The sequence below is a fragment of the Rattus norvegicus genome, chromosome 1 (assembly GCF_021556685.1).
Source record: "Rattus norvegicus strain SHRSP/BbbUtx chromosome 1, alternate assembly SHRSP_T2T, whole genome shotgun sequence".
Classification (NCBI taxonomy): domain Eukaryota; kingdom Metazoa; phylum Chordata; class Mammalia; order Rodentia; family Muridae; genus Rattus; species Rattus norvegicus.
The window spans coordinates 15,069,166-15,090,389 of NC_141534.1; the positions used below are offsets into that span (position 1 = coordinate 15,069,166).

Consider the following 21,224-nt stretch of genomic DNA (forward strand, 5'->3'; position numbering starts at 1 on the left):
TACAGACCATAAACTGCTTCTCTTAGGAGAAACATACTGAATTGTGTTGAACTTTGACCTGTATAACCTGTGTGGTAGATGCCTGTAGCTCTTAGCTCCTTGAAAAACAATTTGTTTAGAGCTTAAAACATGAAGAAAAACTTGATTTAGACCCCCAGAGACTCTAAAACGCCTCATCTCTCTTTTCAGTGGCACTAAGCTGGATAAAAGTCGCCATGACTTCGCGGAACCATGTGATTTACATGGTGGAACCATGTAACTACAGGGGTATGGTGAGTTTCTGACTCATCCATCTCTGCCTGCTGGTCCATCTGAGCTGTGGACTAAGAGTGGACCTCTCCCCTGCCCCATGGCAAGCACGTGGACTTCAGAAAGGCAAAAGATGTAGCGCTGTGATTCAGAAATGGTGAAATAAAATCAACAGGATCGCCACTGCTGATGGTGGATGAATTTACACATCTGACTTTTGTTTACCTTACCTGATGTGTCAGGCCAGCTGCAGCTCAGGAGTGCACCTGCCCCCCATCTGGGGTTCTGACATGAGGCTTAGGTTTAAACAGAGGCAGGGAGAGGGAGGGGGAGGAGGAGAGGGAGGGAGAGGGAGGAGGGAGGGAGGGGTAGAGGGAGGGAGAGGGGGAGGGAGGGGGAGGGAGGGGGAGAGGGAGGAGAGAGAGATCCATAGATGGATAGATGGATGGATAGATAGATAGATAGATAGATAGATAGATAGGTAGGTAGGTAGGTAGGTAGGTAGGTAGGTAGGTAGATAGATAGATAGATAGATAGATAGATAGATAGATAGATAGATAGATAGATAGATAGATAGATAGATAGATAATGAGAAGCTCCCCATCGGGGCAGGGTTCTGCCCATCATTCCTGCTTAAGCTTCGCTCTTTACTGCACAATTTCTGACAAGTTGTCAGAACTGTATGAAGTTATTTTCCAGGAGACAAGCTCCCCCTCTGAGGGCCTCCAGCCTTTTCCTTTCCTAGCATGAGATTCCTGGGGAAATTCCAGTTTCCTGGGGTCCATTGTTTCCCTGGTCTCAGAGGCAAAGGGCGGGGCTCCGGCCGCTCTTTAGACTATCTTCCTTGTTGCCAAGAGAGTTGCTACAGGAACTATGAAACCCCACGTTTACACTTCAGGAAATGTGGACCTGGAGGGCGAATGTTCAGAGCCTTACTACGGGGTGCACTGCAGAGCAACAGGTTAAAATGCAGCAATGCCAGCCAGGCCATTGGACCTGTTTGCCTTCTCCTCACCTTCTGCTTTAGAAATTGCTCGCAAACATGCTGTTTGCCACAGAGTTTCCACTTTTCCATTTAGCTCATACCTTAGCAACCCTCTCGTTCCAGGCAAGGAACAGCACTTGGCACAGAGCATGCGCAGAACCACATAGTGGTTTCCAAAGGGGCCTTGCATTCCCCTTCCACATAACTACGAAGAGGTGGAAATAAAGGTATGAGAGAAAGGCTGAGGTGAGACTTCAGGGCAAAATTGCATTCTCTCCGACTTCAGAGAACAGCCATGGAGATTATTCTGCAAGCCACAGCACAGGAAACTAAGGCTAATGTTCCTATGCAGTCAGAGGCTGCTGGTAGGTACTCCCGGTTCCCAGGAAGCCTGCAGAAGCAGCTCACCAGAGCGAGCTGTGGGCAGCTTCATAGAAAACGAAAACAAGAAAGTTTATCCTGTTCACCACTTTCACCCACACACTAGCCGTGTGATTTTAAAGTCACTTAGCTTCTCTCAGCATTCATTTTTGTCAGGAAGAATTGTAATATGTGGCCGGACTCTCTCATAGGTCTCTGCAGCTCGAAAGAGATTGCAACATGAATGCACTGTTGTGAACTGAAGTGTTCAACGTGTCTTCATTCACACTTGATCTCCTGGCTGATTTATGATTATAGACCTCTTTGATATGTCTCAGGGGGTTCCTGGAAGGCTTCACACCTTGGTAGCTTGTTTGTCTGGGGTTTAAGACATGCTGGGAGACTCTCCTTACAAAGTTGTCTTGTCTGCCTGTGGCTTCTACTTTTTCTGCATCTGTGAAAATGGATGTATAATGTACCTTAAGGCCAGTAAGCAAAAACCACATCCCTTTATCTCTTAGTTCTGAGAAGGAGATCAAATTACCAACTCCGTGAGAAAGGAACCATCTTGGTTCCTTTTCTTGCTGAAGTCATTCCCAGACGTGCACAGTGGGGCTAACCTAGCAGTCACTCCAGTAGTTCAAATGCAAAAGCAACCAAGCTTGTTGGGGTTCAAGGAGTTGGACATAGAAGCAACAGTTTCTTTATAAGAACCTGTGGGAAAGAGGAGAGAGAGAATATGCCAGGATATCGCAGCCTGGCCCTGAGAAGGGATACTGAAAACTGATAAAAGGTAGAAAATAATGAAAAATAGAAAAAGAACCAGGGATTAGGAAAGAAAGATAATGTCTCACTCGGGAGATGAAGAGGAGGGACAAAGACCTTATCAGATTGAGGCTCTTTTAACTGGTTAGGGACATGCAGGGAGCAGGCTCTGTGTAAGCAGCCACCATCTCTATCTCACACCAAGGAAATGGGACACAAAGATCTAGGAATGAACAGCCAAGGAGTGTCCACCCAGAGTGTGAACCTGGGTCGGTAGACTGGCTCCAGCATCTGCAGGCTTAAGGACCTCAGCTACACAGGACTATATTTTATGCCCTAAAGTCATTGTTAATCCCAAGACATCTCTTGTGGAGTAAGTTGGGGAGGTGAATAGTCTGCTATGAGTCCCGCCTCCTCTGTCATCATGAAAGGAAAAGAAAATAAGGAGGCATATATAGCTATGTCACTAGATTCCTGTCTGTTACTTTTAACTCCAGATATGAACAAGATTTGCATGTATTTCACAAGGATTAACCAGAGTATCAAGGACTACGGACTGGACTACTAATATAGACTTATGATTAATAGGTACAAGTTATATGGGAACAAAGGTTTACAATCCATAAAGTTTGTTCAAATTAGTTTTCTCATTTGAATTTCCTAATAGCTTAGGTAAAGGGAAAAAAATAGTTTCCCGGCTTAAAAATAAGAAGTTGAAGCTTAGAAAGTACTCAAAGGGAGAGAAGTAGAAGTTGTGGAATCTAAGTGCCCCAGCACTTAGGGCCACGTGCTTCCTGTCCCTTGACATAGGTCTCTGAACAGATGCACCCATGTGTTTTCAGAACTTTAAATCTTACTTTCGGTGACTGCACAGCTGTCCTTGTTACTAAGGACGCTGCCTCTTCTTCTGAGGACTTAGCTTCGACTCCCAGCACCCACACAGTAGAGGCTCACGGTTGTCTATAATGCTAGTTTCTGGAGCTCCAACGCCCTCTTCTGGCCTCCAGGGACACTAGAGTACACAGATGGCTCAAAGGCATATATGCAGACAGTATAAAAGTACACATGAAGTAAATAATCAATCAATCAATAACTTGATGGAAAATATTAATTTGAAATTTACTTTGCTAGGCATGTGGGTTTCGGTCATGCTTTAGCATACTCAGAAAATATTTCTGGGTAAAAATGGATAGTCTGGGAATTTATTGACACAGATTTGGGAACTTGACATTATTGCTACCAAGACAAATTTTCCTGCTGCATTTGTTTATTTTTATATGCTTCTGTGATCAATTCCCCAGACCGTTAGACTCATTATTTTCTGCCTCTGCCGGAACCCTTATGAAATTTCCCAATTGAGGAGTCCTATATTAGTCATCATCCTTTGCTCGAGTTTTGGAAATGTCTCACGCTAATCTCAATGGCACAAAAAGAAATTCCTGCAGGGAATGCCCACAGTCCCATGCAAACAAAACACGCAAGTGCTGAGACCCAATGACTAATCCCCACAAGGAGTGTTTAAGTGGGAATTGGTGGGCAGGATCCAGGGTTTCTTGTGAGCTTCCCGATCTTCTATTCTTCCCTCCTCTTCTAATTTCCTACAGTCATTTCCACAGGAGCTAGAAGACTCAACCTTAGAAAGCAGACGGCTTCCTAGGAACAGAAAAGCACACTACACTATACTTCAGGGTTAGTTACAATGGTCTGAGTCCTTGACCTGTCTCTTTTCTCTCACTCTGACAATTATGGAATACCCCTACTTACCTTTTTTTTTTTTCTCATACCCATTGACCTAGCACAGAAGAAATAAAAAATTCCTGGGGCCATAAAAGTCCCTCCTAAGTTAATTTCTTAGGGCTTAATTGGTGTCAGGCGTGTTTGCATTGCAGTGGTTAACATCCAAGGAAACTCCCGGAGTGGTCAGGAAGTGCTGTTTCAGTGACTCAAAAATAAGACTAATTCAGGTTATTCACACTTGTCATCTGCAGTGAGGCATACTTTATCTAGTAATGATCAAAGAAGATTATATTTCTCTGACACACAAGGTCTCTTTTTAACCCAGTTCCAGTTATTTGAGATATCCCTTTCTGGTTTTCTCAGTTGGAAAAGAAAAAGAAAGAAAGGAAAGGAAAGAAGAAAGGAAGAAAGGAAGGAGGGAAGGAAGGAGGGAGGGAGGGGAAGGAAGGGGGAGGGAAGGAAGGAAGGAAGGAAGGAAGGAAAAACACAACTTTGGTCCTGGCATGTCGTATTTACTAACTGAAAGGAAGAAAACTAAACTCTTATTTGTGGCAAACTCTGAAGATCAAAGACACATGTACACAGCATAGTTAACAAAGCTATATGGTGCTGGCTGTAAGTTGTAAAGTTACCACGGCTCATCATGTCCAGGGCATTCAGGGGCACTAGTCTCAGCGACGTAAACTATGTTAAATGCAATATTGCCTACATTTTGGGCCACACAGCAAATTGAAGAAAGACCAGAAGAAAATTTTCAGAAGACACAAAAGAACCCGAAGGTTCACATTCTGAGGAGCGAGCGGCAGCTGCCCTAAGTGCCCCTGAGAGTCCTTGACTGATAGCCACATTTTCACTGTGAAGTTACATGTAGTGCGTTCTACATAAATTCTTCAAGGGAGTCATGTAGGAATCCTGCAGCAGGCATTGGTGGGAGATTTTTGGAGGAAAAGATGTACCAATGGGCAGGAAATGAATATGCTGAGAAGAAAGGAAAACAGCTTCAAGCAAAGCTTTTTTTTTTTTTTAAACCTTTATGTCTCTGTGGTGAGCAAGATAATGAAGGGAAACCCCTGTCTGTACTCAGCCTTGTGCCTGACAGATGGAGTGATTGTGAGGTCACTTCCCTGCCAAAGTCCTTCTCCAAAAGTAGCTTCAGAAGTCAGGGCACATTTAGCAATCCAGAGAAGCGGCACACAGAGCATACTGCAGCAATCCCCTGCCTCATGGTGAGGAGGAGCAGAGAGGTACAAGGCACAAGAGTCCTCAAGAGGCAGACAAGCTGGTCCTGACCTCTGAAAGTCCCACAGATGCTCTCCATGTGTAGTGCAGGCAGTCTGTAAATGCCCAGTATGGGAGACTCTCTTTGTGGTTTTTCTCTATGTTAGGATGTGGAGAACATTCACAAAAGTTCATTGTTCGACTAAGTATCACTGAAACACACGTACATACATGCACACACACAGATTCAGATACATTCACATACCCACATAGACAACCATATGTATATACATCTACATGCATATGCATAAATTTGCATATACACATATGCACATATATACCCATGCACACATTCACACACACATATATGCACACATACATACACTCACACACATGCATAACACATATACATATTTATATGCACACACATATATTCACATATACACATTTGCATACACACAGACAGACACATATGAACATATACAGAAACACACATACTTACACACATACATAGATATGCACACACATGTGCAAGCACTTGCATGAGCATGCCTGCACACATATGGATGTGTGCACATAAACATGCATGCACATGTACACATACACACATACATACACAGAAGAGATGAATGGATACACAAAACAAATGCTGTAGATGTGTACGCTTGGCAGGTTTGATGCAGGTTCTAATCAACTGGTCACTTGCTCTGTTAACATTGTGACTCAATGACACTGTTATTGTCTTCTACAAAGTCAAAGCTGGGGGAGTGGGCAATCAAGTTCAAAAATGCAAAAGGAAGTCTCACAATGTATTAAGTAAGTTTGTGATTTTTGTGTTGGCAGCATTGATCACCGTCCTCAAACACACCGTGGGCTGCAGCCTGGATAATCTTGAAAAGTCTAACTTGTTATCTTATGGATTCCTGTAAACTTCGAGTGTTGGGAATAACTCACTTTCAAGTATTCACACTGTTGTACAAACGATACGTCAAAAACATAATCCCTGTAAACATTCAGGCATTAGTTACAACTGTAAATATGTCTAAATGATAAATTAAGCTTACAGATTGAGTAGATCAGGTTTTCTCAGGAACATTGTATGGCAGGCAATTTCTGGCCAGGAAAAGACACCAACCAGATCCTATTTCCTAGAACCCATAAATGTTACTCAACTAATCAAAAGGATCTTGGCTTGCAGAAATTATTTTAGATTACCCAGATGGTCCTGAATTTGAATCACAATTGTCCCTGTGAGAGGGACAGACATGTAGCTTAGTGGAGGACACTTGTCTGACATGTATGAAGCCCTGGATGTGATCTTCTTTATCACAGGAAAAAAGGAAGGAAGGAAGGAGGGAAGGAAGGAAGGAAGGAAGGAAGGAAGGGAGGGAGGGAGGAAGGAAGAAAGGAGGGAGGAAGGAGGAAGGGAGGAGGGAGGGAGTAAGAAAGGAGGGAGGAGGGAGGAAGGAAGGGAGGGAGGGAAGGAGGGAGGGAGGGAGGGAGGGAAGGAGGGAGGGAGGGAGGGAGGGACGGGGATACAGACACACAGAAGAGATTGTGGAGAATGAGGCTACAAGCCAAGGAATGCTCCAGTCACTAGAAGCTGGGAAAGAAATTGCTATTCAAGGTAGACTTTGGTCTGCCATCTCAACTGTAAGAGAATGAATTCTGATTTTTAAACTATAGAATACAGGGAACTAATACAATTCCTAATACTTTTTGAGTAGCAATCAGCAAAAATATGTCCCTTGGATTGCAGACTGCTTTAAATTCCTTCCCATCATTTTTTTTTTTTTTTGGGTTCTTTTTTTTTTTTTTCCGGAGCTGGGGACCGAACCCAGGGCCTTGCGCTTCCTAGGCAAGCGCTCTACCACTGAGCTAAGTCCCCAACCCCGTTTCCCATCATTTCTTATTTGAAGAATGAAAAGAATCTGACTTTGGCTGCTAATCTTACTTTGTATTTTCTTAGATTCCCAGTAAAACATTTCCCTTGCCTTTTAGTAGTTGCACCATCCCAAGTACAAAAGATTCTTGTTCAGAATATGAGGTTGACCAGGTATCTTTGTAGACTCCTGAAATTTGGGTTCCTGGGTCAAGGCAATCAGAGGTGAGCCACTCTTTCTGGGATGAGGACCTTTTCTGATAATCCTTCTCGGTTTGTCACAGGAATTTTCATTACATATTCCATGCATTTCGGTTATTTTGAGACATGGTGTCTGTCAGTTCCTTGGTCTATAACTTTGCTGCCGTGTGTCACAGTCTGTAGGATAATCGCCTACATCTTATTGAAACCTGACGACCTATAGGAAAATCTAGAAGATTCAGTTTCTTGGATGGGCCGTTATTTCTCTAATTATCTCAAAGTGGCCTGATGATTGGATTGCTTTCTACCCAGTGCCTTAATTCTCGCCTTATGCTCATCCTCTGAGACGTAGCAGGACAGGCTCGGTGAAGAGTGTGCTTAAATACTGTGTGTTCCTCCTGGTCCTGATGATAGGTGTTTAGAAAGCATACAGGATTTTTGCTCTATCACTAAGGTTGTAAACACATTCTATTACTTGCCCCAACTTAGGGGCATTGGGTCTGTCTTTGACATTTGTTTCAGAATCCTTCATGTTTGACTGGGCCACTTGCTTTGTGGGTTACCATAACTACATAACACCAGGCAAATGCCTGAAGAAGACAAGTGAGCAGCTGTCCAATATCTTTTACTTCCTTCAGCAAGAGTTCTCTCCAAATGCTCTCCCTAACAAAACCAACGACCACATGCCTTCAGTTGTCTCTTTGGAGCATAATGTGTTATTAGCACTTGGCTTTGAGGGACACGCTCTGAGGTGCCCAGACTTTCTCTTTTCTGCTCAAGTGAGGTTGACAAGGGAGGATTGAGACAGGATAGCCGAGTAGCTAGTTGTCATACTTTTGGGTGTGTCTGCCCTACGTTTCTTCATCTAGGCCTCTTGCTTAACCATTTATATGACAAATGGTGTCCAGCTGAGTTCAAGAAAACATCCAGTCTACAGTCTTGTATTAAAAGTTTGGGATAATTAAAATATAGATGTCTGAGCAACAACGTACTAAACCAGGTGCAGATCCAATGGCTTCAGTACTGAAGATAAGTGATGGAGCTTGGGAATTACAAGTGAAGCGTAGGTATAACCTGAGGGTCTGTGAACAGGAGTCCTGGGATATGTTGTCAGCTTAACAGAATACAGGATCCCCCAAGAGATGGACCCACTCTAATTCTTGCTAATAGAATTGCACCTAGGTGACTATAAATGCTGATTAATTAATGATTATCTACTGAATGCCTTCTGCAAATTGGGCACTGCCCAACAGATGCATTCAATATCCATAATATCACTCATAGCAACTTTGAGAGATTGAGATATGAAAATCTTGAAGTATAAGGAGATTATGTAACATAGCTGACTACTGGAGTCCAGGATACCTGACTTCAAAATTCATGTTGTTGATGTTGTTTTTTCTATTCAATACTACTTTTTTGCTTTTCTTGGTCTTCAGGCTCCGGATTTGTGACCAAACATCCTAATGCTTACCTCCCAGACTTAGTTTCTGTTAAATAATTTGCTTTACATAGATATTTATATCTAGTACTTTTATAGCTGAGGTTGATATTACACACAATAATCTTCAAGATATTCGTAGGTTCAAGATGCCGGTTAATACAGATGGTGATAATAGAGAAGACACCAACAAAAATATCTAATGGTTTTAACTTTCCTCATCAATTTCTTTGTGACCCACTGCGTTATGCTATGTCAAATCTGCTCTCCCCTTTCTCTACAAAGTTTTTCCTTTTCCATTTTAATTTTACACAGCATCGGTTTAAAATCCTGAGATCCTTCTCGAAAATGTGTTTGTGCAGTGGGAGAGCCGGAAGTACAGCAGTAAATGAATAAATGCATTTAGGATGGCCCCAGCTGGTGGGCTACCATTCCGCACACTTTAAAGGTGATTCCTGAGTGAAAGGAATTCTTATGATGGATCAGGAGAAGATTATGGGACGGACTGGGCTGTGCACACTGCCTCTATTTTATGTCATACCAGTGAGGCCAATCGGAGCAGCGCTGAGAATTATCCCAGAGGAGTGTGGAATAGTGCAGACCACCCCTCCCACAAGGGACTGCTGGCCTTTCCACTCTGTGTAAAAACTCCTGGGCATCTTCTCAGCACCCCATCCTACCTCAAACTGTGGGTGACAACCAGGACCCTGAGCCCCTAGATGTCCGACACTGCTTGAGGTTGCTTTTGTATCTCACCAGGCAGAGTGACCAGAGAACGCAGAAGGGAAGAAACAGAGAGGTCTCAAGATTGACTCTACCAAGTATGGGTCATGGTATGAAGCCACAAACACCCCCCACTGCAATTTCCTTACATGACAACTGACCCAGTCCTGCCTTTTCTCTCCTGTGGTAGCCTTATCTTCCTGGTGTGTGGGCTCCCTTGTCCAGACTTCTGGTGTCCACCTGTGTCCTCATTAACCAAGTTCTTCCTCTTCAGTGGGTGAGAGAGGATCAGGTGCCTTAGTGCTTGAATCACATGGGATTCTGAGCAGGTCATTGTGGGAGATTCTAGATAGAGTGCTTGAGGATCGAGTCCAGCCTAAATGTGGACAGCATCTCTCTATGGCCTGATGTTGAATGTGAATAAAATGAGGACATGAGGGGAGCAGAAGCATCCGTCATGGTTTCTTGACTCCACTGATGCAATGTGTTCTCCTACCTCAGGTTCCTGCCACCCTCAAACCATGAGCCCAAAGCAAACCCCTTCTTAATCTGTTTTTATTAGGTATTTTGTCTCAGCAAAGAGAAAAGCAACTAATATAGATGCCCTTTGCTCTATGCACGCATGACCCCTTCCATTTATGTGAAATGGATCTTACCTACCCCATCAAAAGATACTTCTAATCTGCTATTCACATGTCATTGAAACCCACCTCTCAGTGCTTGAAAATTGGCAATGTGACTTTTAGTGCCTGTAGCCAATACATTCCAATGTCATGTAGGAGGCATAAGTAAACATAGGAATTAAAAAGAAGCCATGGGGGCAGTTCCTCACTTCACGTGTCTAAGGAAATCTTGGTCACTTAAATTTTACCTGTACTCAGGGAAAATCTGCTCATTCGGGACTCAGGTCTTTCTTCCCACGGGTATTTACATCAGATAAAAACCCAACAAAAATTTAAGTACTTTTGTTCATACCTGTACAAAGTAAAAGTTGGCATGTATTACCTGCTATGAAAAAAAAAAGATCTACATGCGTAACTTGAGTTTCTATGTGACACTTTAAATTTTTCAGTTTTTTTTTTTTTTTTTTTTACTTAGTTCTAAAAGGAGAAAAAAATAAACCAAGCTGCTTAAAGGCCTGTTGCAGTTAGGCTTCCATTGCTATGACGGATGCCATATTCAAAAGCAACTTGAGGGGAAAGGGTTTATTCGATTACTCTTTCATATCATACGTCATCGTGAAAGAAGGAGCCTGACCTCAAGCAGGGCAGGAACATGGAGGCAGGAGCTGATGCAGAGGCTGTAGAGAGGTCCTGTTGACTAACTTGCTCCCCATGGCTGGCTTCACCTGTGTGGGATGATGTCACAGGTGAGGCAGGCACAAGAGAGAAGGAGGCCTGTCATTGGACGAGAAGGAAGGATGGGCGGGAGAAAAGTTTGAAGGAAGAGGAGGAGACAGGAACAGAAAGGAGGAGTGGGAGAGTAGTCGCGAGACAACATGGAAGCTGAGGTTAAGATCCCACGCTGTACCTTCTAGGTTGTTTTGAATGTTCTTAAGGGATGGATGTGTACAGGGCTTTGTATGTTTAGGTGGGCAATTATATCTCATCAATTGAATCAAAGGTTATTGTGTTGTGTGTTCTTTCGTGTGCAGATTTAAGTGTAAGGGAGTGTGAGACGGCTGGTCTGGGCCGCCACGGAGTTGGGATGTGTGTTTCTGGCGTGGAAACCTGCCTTGGGAACTATACAGGTAGAGAGACTGCTACCAGGCTCAGAGAGAGGCCTTCGGCAGTGCGATATGGGATGGAGCAGAGCGGGTGAGAGGCTTTGCTGACTGAGATTAAGGTATCTACCAGATATCTTGGGGCACTGCGGTGCTGGACCTAGAGTGGGTAAAAAAGACTGCATTATTTTTTATAATTTTACAACAACACACCTGCATATATAGAATCTAGGACTACCAGCCCAGAGGTGGCCCTACTTATGATGTGCAGGATCCTCCCACATCAATAACTAATTAAGAAAATGTCCTATAGGCTTAACTACAAGCCAAACTTATGAAAGCATTTTTTCTAGCTTGTGTCAAGTTAACATAAAGACTAGGAAGCATAAAGATGAAAAAAAATATTGTAAAGCTAACCACAATTAAGGTATTTTCAAGAATTCTAGATCTAGCAAGTAAGAGTTTTTAAAAAAAAAACACTCTGAAACTACTATGAAAATAGTAAATTTCATAAATCTTGATCATTTATAGTTTAACAGTAGGTTCATACTGTATAAGTAGAGCATATTAGTTTGCCATGTTAAAAAAGCTACATTTAGTTTGATTTATCTATTGTATAAAAATATAATTTTCCAGGCTGGAGAGATAGCTCAGCTATCTGACTGTTTTTTCAGAGGTCCTGAGTTCAGTTCCCAGCAACCACATGGTGGCTCACAACTATCTATAACGGGGATTGGATGATCTCTTCTGGTGTTTCTGAAGTCAGTGACAATGTACTCACATATATAAAATAAATAAATAGATAAATCTTTTAAATATATAATTTTCCTCCATAAATTCAGTCAAAATTCTGATATGGTGTTCTGGTTTTTGTTACTCTGTTATGCTGTGAACATTTCTGTGTACTTAAAAACCGTTCTCTGGATGATGGATCTAGCCGAGTGGAAGATGTTGCCTAGTATGCACAAAGCCCTGGTTATGTCTGCAGTGATGCAAAAGACAGACATAGCAACTATTCCTCACAGGCGTGATTTGTGGTAATTGTATATTATTTATGTAATAAATTGTTCCATGACAAATTATTGAGTTGTTTTATCTTTATATTTAAAAAAATCAGGCATTAAGATTTCTTGAGCTTGTCTTTTTAATGAATTTGGGGAGGGGGTTAGAAAAGGGTTTCATGTAACCCAATCAACCCTGAACACTCTATGTAACCAAAAATGACCTGATGAACTAATCCTTTGAGCTGTATTACGAGTTGTATACTACAGACCCCATGACAGTTGGGAGCACTACTCCAGGCTTTGACCGATTTGCTATAGGATACATTTTCATTTTTCAGAATGCTTCACTAGTTTAAGATTTTCCTTATTTGCATTTACAGCAGTATTTGTCTCTTTCCTCTTCCAGTTTGTCATTTAACTTCGAATTTCAGTCACCACCATATAATCTGAGAACTCTTCTCCACTGCACCATCATTCCACTGGACTCTGTCAAGTTGATACTACTCCTCCTTTTGGTAGATTATACCAAGAAATACACAAGAAGCCAAGGCCTAATGACTGAGGATAGACATCGGCTTGCCCGTTATCATTTGTAAGATTAACTTCTCCCATTGCTTTGACCAAATATTTGTCAGAAATCAAATTAAGAAAGAATAATCTTTGTCTTATGACTGGCACAGTCCATCAGCAGAGACAGTATGGGAGAGTTCATGGAGGCAGGAGCTCTGAAAGTTCATGGAGCATGTAGCTTCAACTCCCTACATAAGGCACAGAGAGAGTTGAACGCTACTGGTCAGGTGGCTTTCTTGAAAACTTTTACTCTTCTTATTCACGAGATGGTACCATCCACATTCAGGGTGGGCCTTCTAGTCACAAGCTTCTCTGGACAGAAAGATATTCCTAGGATGGTATCTTCTCAGTAATTATGCTTCCAGTCAAGTTAACCTTGAAGATTTACCATCACATGTCACTGTCGTGTAGCTATATGAAGGTGCTTCAGTATTTTCACCAATTTGGAGGTCTTTGTGGGCTCTGGGAGTTTTGGTCCTCATTCCTTGTTAAGGACTAAATATAAAGTCTGTCCTAAAAGGCTCCTGTGTTTAAGGCTGTTGCCAGATGAGAAGCTTTCGAGACCTTGGATCATGAGAGATCTAATTTCATCGAAGGACCGTAGGAAGAGACATTTAGATGGGGGAAGCAGTCACTGGAGGCATGCCTTTGAAGGGTATCATTTTACCTTATCCCTGGACCCTTTCTTCCTGTCTGCTATCTGCCTCTATCTGTCATGATGTAAGCATCTCTCTTCCACCATAGCGTTTCTGCCTCACCCTAGGCCTAAAACCAGTGGCCTCTGAACTGAAACATTTGAAGCAGAGAGCCAAAGGAAATCATTTCTCCTTTTAATTTATTTCATCCCTTGCCTTTTTGTCAAACTATTCTGCCACTTTGCCCCCAACACTCGAGACAGAAGGGAGGTGATCAGGAATTCTACATGGCAAGTTCAAGACCAACCTGGGCTGCATGAGGTCATATCTCAAACAGTGAAACCCAAGCAAAGATGACAACAACAATAACAAAACTGTTCTTTTCCCCAAAGCCTAACATACTCACTTTCCACACCTGAGTCGTTCAGACATTATTTTGTATAAAAATTGATACCTTCATCTAGGACAGCTTGCTCTCTCTATTCCTCAAAAGGCTGTTTTGAAATTGATGTTTTGCCAAATCTTTGGTATCATAAAATTAAAAGGAGAAAAAAATTAAATATCTCTGACATGTCTGTACTGAGTGGGGTTGACACAATGTGATTTTAAAATGTTTCTGTGACTGCTCCAGTGCTACAAGAATAACTCTGGGAACAATGATTGAAAATTGATAATCATGGTTTAGATAGACTTACTTCTTTCTCTGATGATCCATTGCCCTCCTTTTCTATCGTTTGCCTGCTCATGTGAGCATTCTGCACCCCACACCACCTTCCCTGGATGCCACTGAACCTTCAACCTCTGGCTCGATGTGTCTTCAGAGGGCAGAGGTGACTACGCCCTCCACTGGTTCTATGCTTCCTGGATATTGGCTGCTATTTGGAGAATAGAAGTTCAGGGGGTTCCCTATCTACCATTTGTACCCCTATGCGTACCATGCAAGTCATCTGGAAAGCCCCTCTCAGAGAAGCACCCTTAGATTTTTAAAACAAGTAATTTTGCCTCAGCCCTGACAGAACCTGGGCATTTCAGAGCTGAAAGGAACAAACTTCAGTGTCCCAAGGAAAACCAACATGGATGGAGGGGCAGATACAGTAACCCAGTGTAAACAGAGCACAAAAATGTCTTTTATTATAGAAATAAGATTAATAAGAACAATCAAGAGTATGAGTTAAATACAAAAGTAGACGTTTTTTAAAAAAGAAATACTTGGCAAGCTTCCTTTCGCCTCCTAACAATTTATTTCTGGTCCTTCACATTTATTGCTTCGACTCAAGTGGAGTTTTCCCACCAATAAATTTAAAGTTTACCAAATAATAGGATAAAGTCACTTGAAAAATATTGTCAGTGTTTATTATTTCTATCATTGCCAAACCTGCATGTGGTCTCTGTGGGTTGAGGCATTTAAAGTCAGGTAAGTTTTTGAGATTATAGTATCTATACTGTTGTAAGTAACAGAAAACCCAAATATAGTGTCAAAATTATTGCTGCCTGCTGTACTTAGAGCCTGGGAACCCAAGAGTTGGTGTGGGGTGTGATCAGCTCATAGGGGTCTCTCTTAGCTCTTTCATGAACAAAGGAGAGAGCAGGGCTATTTTAGTTAGGGTTTTACTTCTGTGAACAGGCACCATGACCAAGGCAAGTCTTATAAAGGAGAACATTTAATTGGGAGTGGCTTTCAGGTTCAGAGGTTCAGTCCATAATCAAGGCGGGAGCATGGCAGCATCCAGGCAGGAATGGTGCAGGCAGAGCTGAGAGTTCTCCATCTGCATCTGAAGGCGGCTAGTGGAAGACTGACTTTCAGGCAGCTAGGATGAGAAGCTTATAACCCACGCCCACAGTGCCACACCTACTCCAACAGTGACACACCTTCTAATCTTGCCACTTCCTGGGCCAAACATAAACAAACCACCACAAGCACGGTGAGCTAGAACACTGACTAGTGTCCCAAGTGGAAGAATGAACTGTACTGAGATCTTTGTGTCCATGTTGCACTGCAGGCAACCAGGGTTAACAGAAGAAATACTTATCTGGGTTTTTAAAAGAGAGAGCCATCAAAATGTCGTGCTGATCATGTTAGAGAATAATTCAGTGCTATTAGAAGACCATGACATTTTAAAATCCCCTAAAAGTGATATTTGAATTCTGTGATCGATTATTTTTTTAAAAGAAAAAGAAAAGAAAAAAAATCAAATGCAAAGAGTAAGTCCCATGTCACATTCTGCAGGTACAAATGAGTTTAGTCAACATAACTCTGCACCAAGCAAGGGTTGTGCATATTAAGTTCTCAAAGGAGTGAAAACGGGGAGAAATCAGAAAACCAGTCTACATGGATTCAGATAACGAAGTGCACTTCCTTGCCTGTCATGGCTGTTATTGTTTGAATCTAAAATGCACCTACACCTACACATGTCCTCTCAGACTCATGTCTTAAACCCTTGTTTCCTAGTTGATGGCACTATTTTTGGAGGCTGTGGGATGTGTAGGAGGTAGAGCTCGATTGGTGAAAGTAGGTCAGTAGGGCCTTTGGAGGGTAGATGTTTTGATTTAACAAACTCAGGCTGTCAAAGCTGGAGGCCAGTGCTTTTCCGTGCAGAGTCATCTCCTTGGCCCAACAATTTCATTCCTAAAGTCAACCTCAAGTGTTGTTTTTTTTTTTTTTTTTAACTTGCTGTCAACTTATTGCCCACTCGACCTTGAGCAAAAATTAACAAGCAAAAAGTCACAAAACAAAAGGAAACAGCAGGCGTGAAAAAGATCCTTTATAATTTCTGGTACGAATAGCTCAAGCACACCGGCAGCTTTATGACACATGCCAACAGCACAGGTGTGGGCGTAGAAGGCTTTATGACACGAGAATAAACACACTCTCAAAGGGACATGTAAGACCATGATGTGACGCACTGCAGTAGGTGGTTTTACTCTGCAGGAAGAGATAGAAAGGTGAGACCAGCAGTGGCGTCTGTTGCCCAAGTCTTTCCCTTTATTGTGTTGCCACAAGGTTTAGGACAAGTCCATAAATTATGTCCCAAAGCAGCCTTGAAACAACCACACTGGGTCTCTGCAGGGAAGCATTTTAATCTCATCGAGCTGTTGAGGTCCTGACTGGAGAAAGAGAAAGGGTGTCTAACCCTTGGGGAACGACTGGAACAGGGGAAACTACTCCAGAAGATGGTGAAGGCCCCAGTAATCAGACAGGGACATCACACAGGCCATGGGCAAGAGTGAGGATGACTTGGATTAGATATTGATCTCATATCTTGCTACATCAGGGCTTTGTCCTGAAAATGACAGTGTTGTCTCTTCCTTCCTGTGGACGTAAGGGTAGCAGAGAAGAATGAGGCATAACTGGCTGCCTCACCCTTTCCTCTGGTTTCCATGACATACTGTCTCCTCTGATCCCAGGATGTACTGCTGGTGGGGCTGCCTCAGCCACAGCGTGAGATGCTTGGAGTTAGACGGCAGTTTCTCTGTTCCCACATTTGTCATTTCCACCTTTTTTTTCCCCACCTGCATGGCGTGGCTTCTAATGATGCCGGGCTGTGTGGGAAAGACACCTCCTTGCTGCTCACTGCCAGAATACTGCAGTTTAAATGTTTTGTCCTTGTGGTGTTCACACATGAACTACGAGCCCACATTTGAAAGGACTAATAGGCATATTACCTAAGCAATTACCTAAGCACACACGAATGTCACCGCAGTACCACACGCGTCGCATGGTCTCTGTCTTCCCCACTCTCAGGCCTTCAACACAGAAACTGTGTTGAAGGATGACTGCACACAACACTAGTCATCCCCTCTTGTGCAAACACAAGGCACAGTTTTATATATTTTAATTAATTTGATTATACCATTTTATCTTTCTAGATCACCCTTGCCTTTATAGTCACCTAAGCTGTCAATCCTCTTCTAATACCCTTGATTCAGTGGGAAAATTAACAGACATTCGAAAAACAAGTTATTTGGGCAACTAATATGGTTAGAAAATTAACTGCAGTGCAGAGGCCTACACAGGAAGGATTCTCAGACCAACCTGTTGCTGTGATCCATCTCTTGCCAGTTCCCCAAACAGTATTTCCTCATGTGTTATCAGTCTCCTTGCGTCTGAGACTGGGGATGATGGACCGCAAAGGAAGCCCTTTGGCCATGTGGATGGTCGATGCTTTCGAGGGCTGGTGTGCAATTATGGGTGGAAACAACTCCCTCCTAGTACTTTGCTTCACACAGGTAAAAGAAGCAAGCCCTCTCTGGGCTGCAATGCCCAGATGATGTGTTCAAATAAGAGTTCTTACACAGACCTGAGATTTGCAGTAGTATATTAGGTTTTTTTCTTATTGCTGTGATAACATATATGACAAAAAAAAAAAAACTTATGGTCTGAGGAAATGCAGTCTTTCCTGGTAGGGAAGAGATGGTGTATAAGTGTCTGGTCCTATTGTACCTGCGGTCAGGAAGCAGAGAAAGGCTAATGCAGCTTGCTTTGTAAGTTATCATTTCCTTGTTACTCACTCTCTAACTCCAACCCGGATTCAGGATGGATCTTCTCTCTTCAGTCAAATCCCTCTAGAAACCCCCTCATAGACATACCTAGAGCTACACCTCCAAGGTGATTCCAAGTCTAGTCCAGTGGGTGATTTGTTACATAAATGGTAACAAATGTGTTGCTGTGGCAGAGATATAGCAAAGGCTACGTAAGTGAAGCCAGAGAACACATCTGGGTAAGAGACTCCAACCTAAATGCTTCCCTGCCTGCCTTCCTGTGCCTGTCAACCTCTGTAGTGGAAGTCAAAGGTGAAATCAGTGTAAATTGGCCAGTGACACTACATGGCTTTGGAGAGGTATCTAAGACATGTTAAACTCTCACGTGTCAGACAATGATCTGAGCTCTTTATGTGGACTCATTGATTGTATCCTCACAGATCTAGGAAGAAAGGATGATTGGTATATCCATGTTAAAGAAAAAGAGGGAGGAAGGAAGGGAGGAAGGAAGGAAGGAAGGAAGGAAGGAAGGAAGGAAGGAAGGAAGGAAGGAGTGAAGAGACAGATCAGAAGCCAACCATGTAAGATAATGCTGGGAGTAGGACAGCTTGTGAAGAGGGCTTCCCCGATCATTAATACCCAGGAAATGTGTTATAGAGCAGAAACAGATACAGACCCTAGATGAAGGAGACTGCCTGGACATTGGAGTGTAGCAAATAGGTGGTGGTGGCCTGGGACATGGGGAGTCTAAAATAGCAAGCCTCCAGGTCTGCACAGGTGGACAAACACATGGTAGGTATGGGGAAGCTCAAGTTCCAGCTTCAGGGTCAAGGTCAGGTTCAGAGAATGAAGACAAAGCCTTATAGGGGCTTCAGTGTTGATTCAAATCTAGGTTGTCTGTGCAGCTCCCACAAGAGGAATTTGAAAACTAGAACCAAAATAAGCCAAGCCATCAATGAAAGCTGTTCTAAGGGGAAGCGAGAAGCCAGCTATCCAAGGGGAACAGAGGCCGAAAGTTGGAGAGCAGCCAACCAGACACATCAAGACCACATCCAGCTTGAGCCTTGGCACTTGCAGATCAGCAATGCTGTTTGCTTCCAGCTTTCCTGGCCCAGCTAGGTTCATGTGACCCTGTTGTGGGCCAGGACAGGAAGACCTAGTGGCTACAGCTGGCAGGAAACTTAAAACCCAGAAATTCCCCAGGCTATCTACCTGACAAGTCTTGATAGAACTGAAATGTACAACACTAACGTTTAAAATAACTCAGGATTTATTCTTGCTTTTTCTAGCCAGGGGAAATAATTTTTAAGCTAATAAATAAATCTTAAATTGGGCATGGTGGCTTGTTACTATAATTCCAACAGGCCAAAGGCTACTCAATACATTTCAATACAACTCCTCAATGCAACTCAATACAGCTCAGTAGCAGATGCTTGTCCCCAGTGTGCCAGGCACTGGGTTTTCTTGCAAGCACACACAGAGCACACTGATAATCCCAAAGAATATAGCTTTATGTCCTGTTTGCTCAGCTCTACTATGGGAGATGGAGCCTATTGTTAATTTTTTTGGGGGGGGAAGAGAGTGCTGCAATCCATCAGCTTATCAGGAACATCTGTCCTTATTCCGTTATTAGATCATCTTTTATTTTAATTAGGATCTATTTCTATTTTTGTTGTGTATATGCATGCGTCTGTGTGTGTTTCACATGTATGTGTGTGTACCAAAGGCTAGAAGAGGATGCCTGATTCCCTAGAGCTGAACTCGCCAAATGTGATGCTGGGAAGAGAACTTGGGTCGTTTGGAAGAGCGGTAAGCACTCTTAACCACAGGGCCATCATCCCTCCAGGCCCATGTTTAGCCTCTTCATGAAATGAAGTCAAATGGTGAAAGCAGGCTGCATCTCATTCAGTTTCCTGAAGTTTTTCCGTCTCCTGTGTGTATACATGTTTGCATGGTGAGGTTAGTGGGTTTGTTAAGATGTGATACAGTGTATCTTCCTTACTGTGAGTTGTGACTAAAAGGATAAAAATATTAGGTAGACCTTTGAAACATATAAGGAATACATTGTGTTATGGCTTGAATATATTGCTGCAAATGTTTTCTGACCCACAGTGCTGGTGAATTGATTTTATTCAGAAATGGAGTATTTGAAGACCAGGTATGAACACTAGGCAAAATTTAAACAGAATACGCACTTCAAATTTGCTTGTGTGTGATTTGTTCTGGAAGAAACACTATCAAATACATAGACATGTACCCAGCTAAATTAAAATATGTAGGAAAACAAAATACTCATGGATTCTACATCAAATATTTGCCTCTGACCCCAGTTTTCTGCATGTTTCTAAGCCATACTTGCTTATGACTGTCATGAGAGCTTTTTGCCTGGTTTCAGAATAATCCTTAACATTTCACATTAACTCCTAACCTCAATACTAATTCATGATAAATTACTATACTTTTTTTTTAATCATCAATTTTTAACTCTCAAGTCTTCTCTCTCTCTCTCTCTCTCTCTCTCTCTCTCTCTCTCTCTCTGTGTGTGTGTGTGTGTGTGTGTGTGTGTGTGTGTGTGTGTGTGTGTTAGTTAACTTTAACTATCAACTTGTCATAGCCTAGAGTCACATGAAAAGAAACTCTTCATTTAAAAATAGTCTTTCTCAGGTTAACCTGTGGGCATGTCTGTGAGGGATTGTCTTAGTTGTTAATTGATGTAGGGTAGGAAGGTAGGTAGGTAGTGCCATGCCTAGGTAGGTGGTCTTTAGCTGTATAAAGAGTTAGCTAAGCATGGTCCTCTTAATGAGCTACTAAGCAGCATTCCTCTGTGGTTTCTGCTCTACTCTCTTGGCCTTGAGTGGGTTCCTGGGTCAAATCTAATGCTGGGTGAAATTACAAGCAGTCCTGTCTTCTGGTTCTGTCCTCAAATTTCTGCCCTGGTTGTCTTCAATGATGAATTATGATCTGAAAATAGAAGATAAAATAAATCCTTTCCTTCCATGAATTCAGTCAGAATTTTTTATGACAACAACAGAAGGGAAAACAGAGCCATATAAAACTCTGCTGTTTTACTGCATGAGTTTCCATCACTTCTTTAAAAGTATTGATATAGATTATATAGATATAGACAACATTAATATTTTAGACCCATGCTCCAACCATATTTATTTGCCTATTTTAGATCCAAGATCTTACTTTGTTGCCCAGGTTAGCCTCCCCAGTATCTGAGTCTACAAGTATAATACCACTGTGCTT

The 21,224-nt window shown here is 42.4% G+C and overlaps 1 long non-coding RNA gene across 2 annotated transcripts in view; it reads left to right on the forward strand.

Moving 5' to 3' along the window:
• LOC102550206 (uncharacterized) overlaps nt 1-454 on the forward strand; it is a 41,529-nt gene extending 41,075 nt beyond the window's left edge. For both annotated transcript variants that reach the window (XR_015649066.1, XR_015649054.1), the window contains exon 3: nt 190-454. This is a non-coding gene — a long non-coding RNA (uncharacterized LOC102550206). The remainder of the gene's footprint in view (nt 1-189) is intronic.
• The last annotated feature ends 20,770 nt before the right edge of the window (nt 455-21,224 follow it).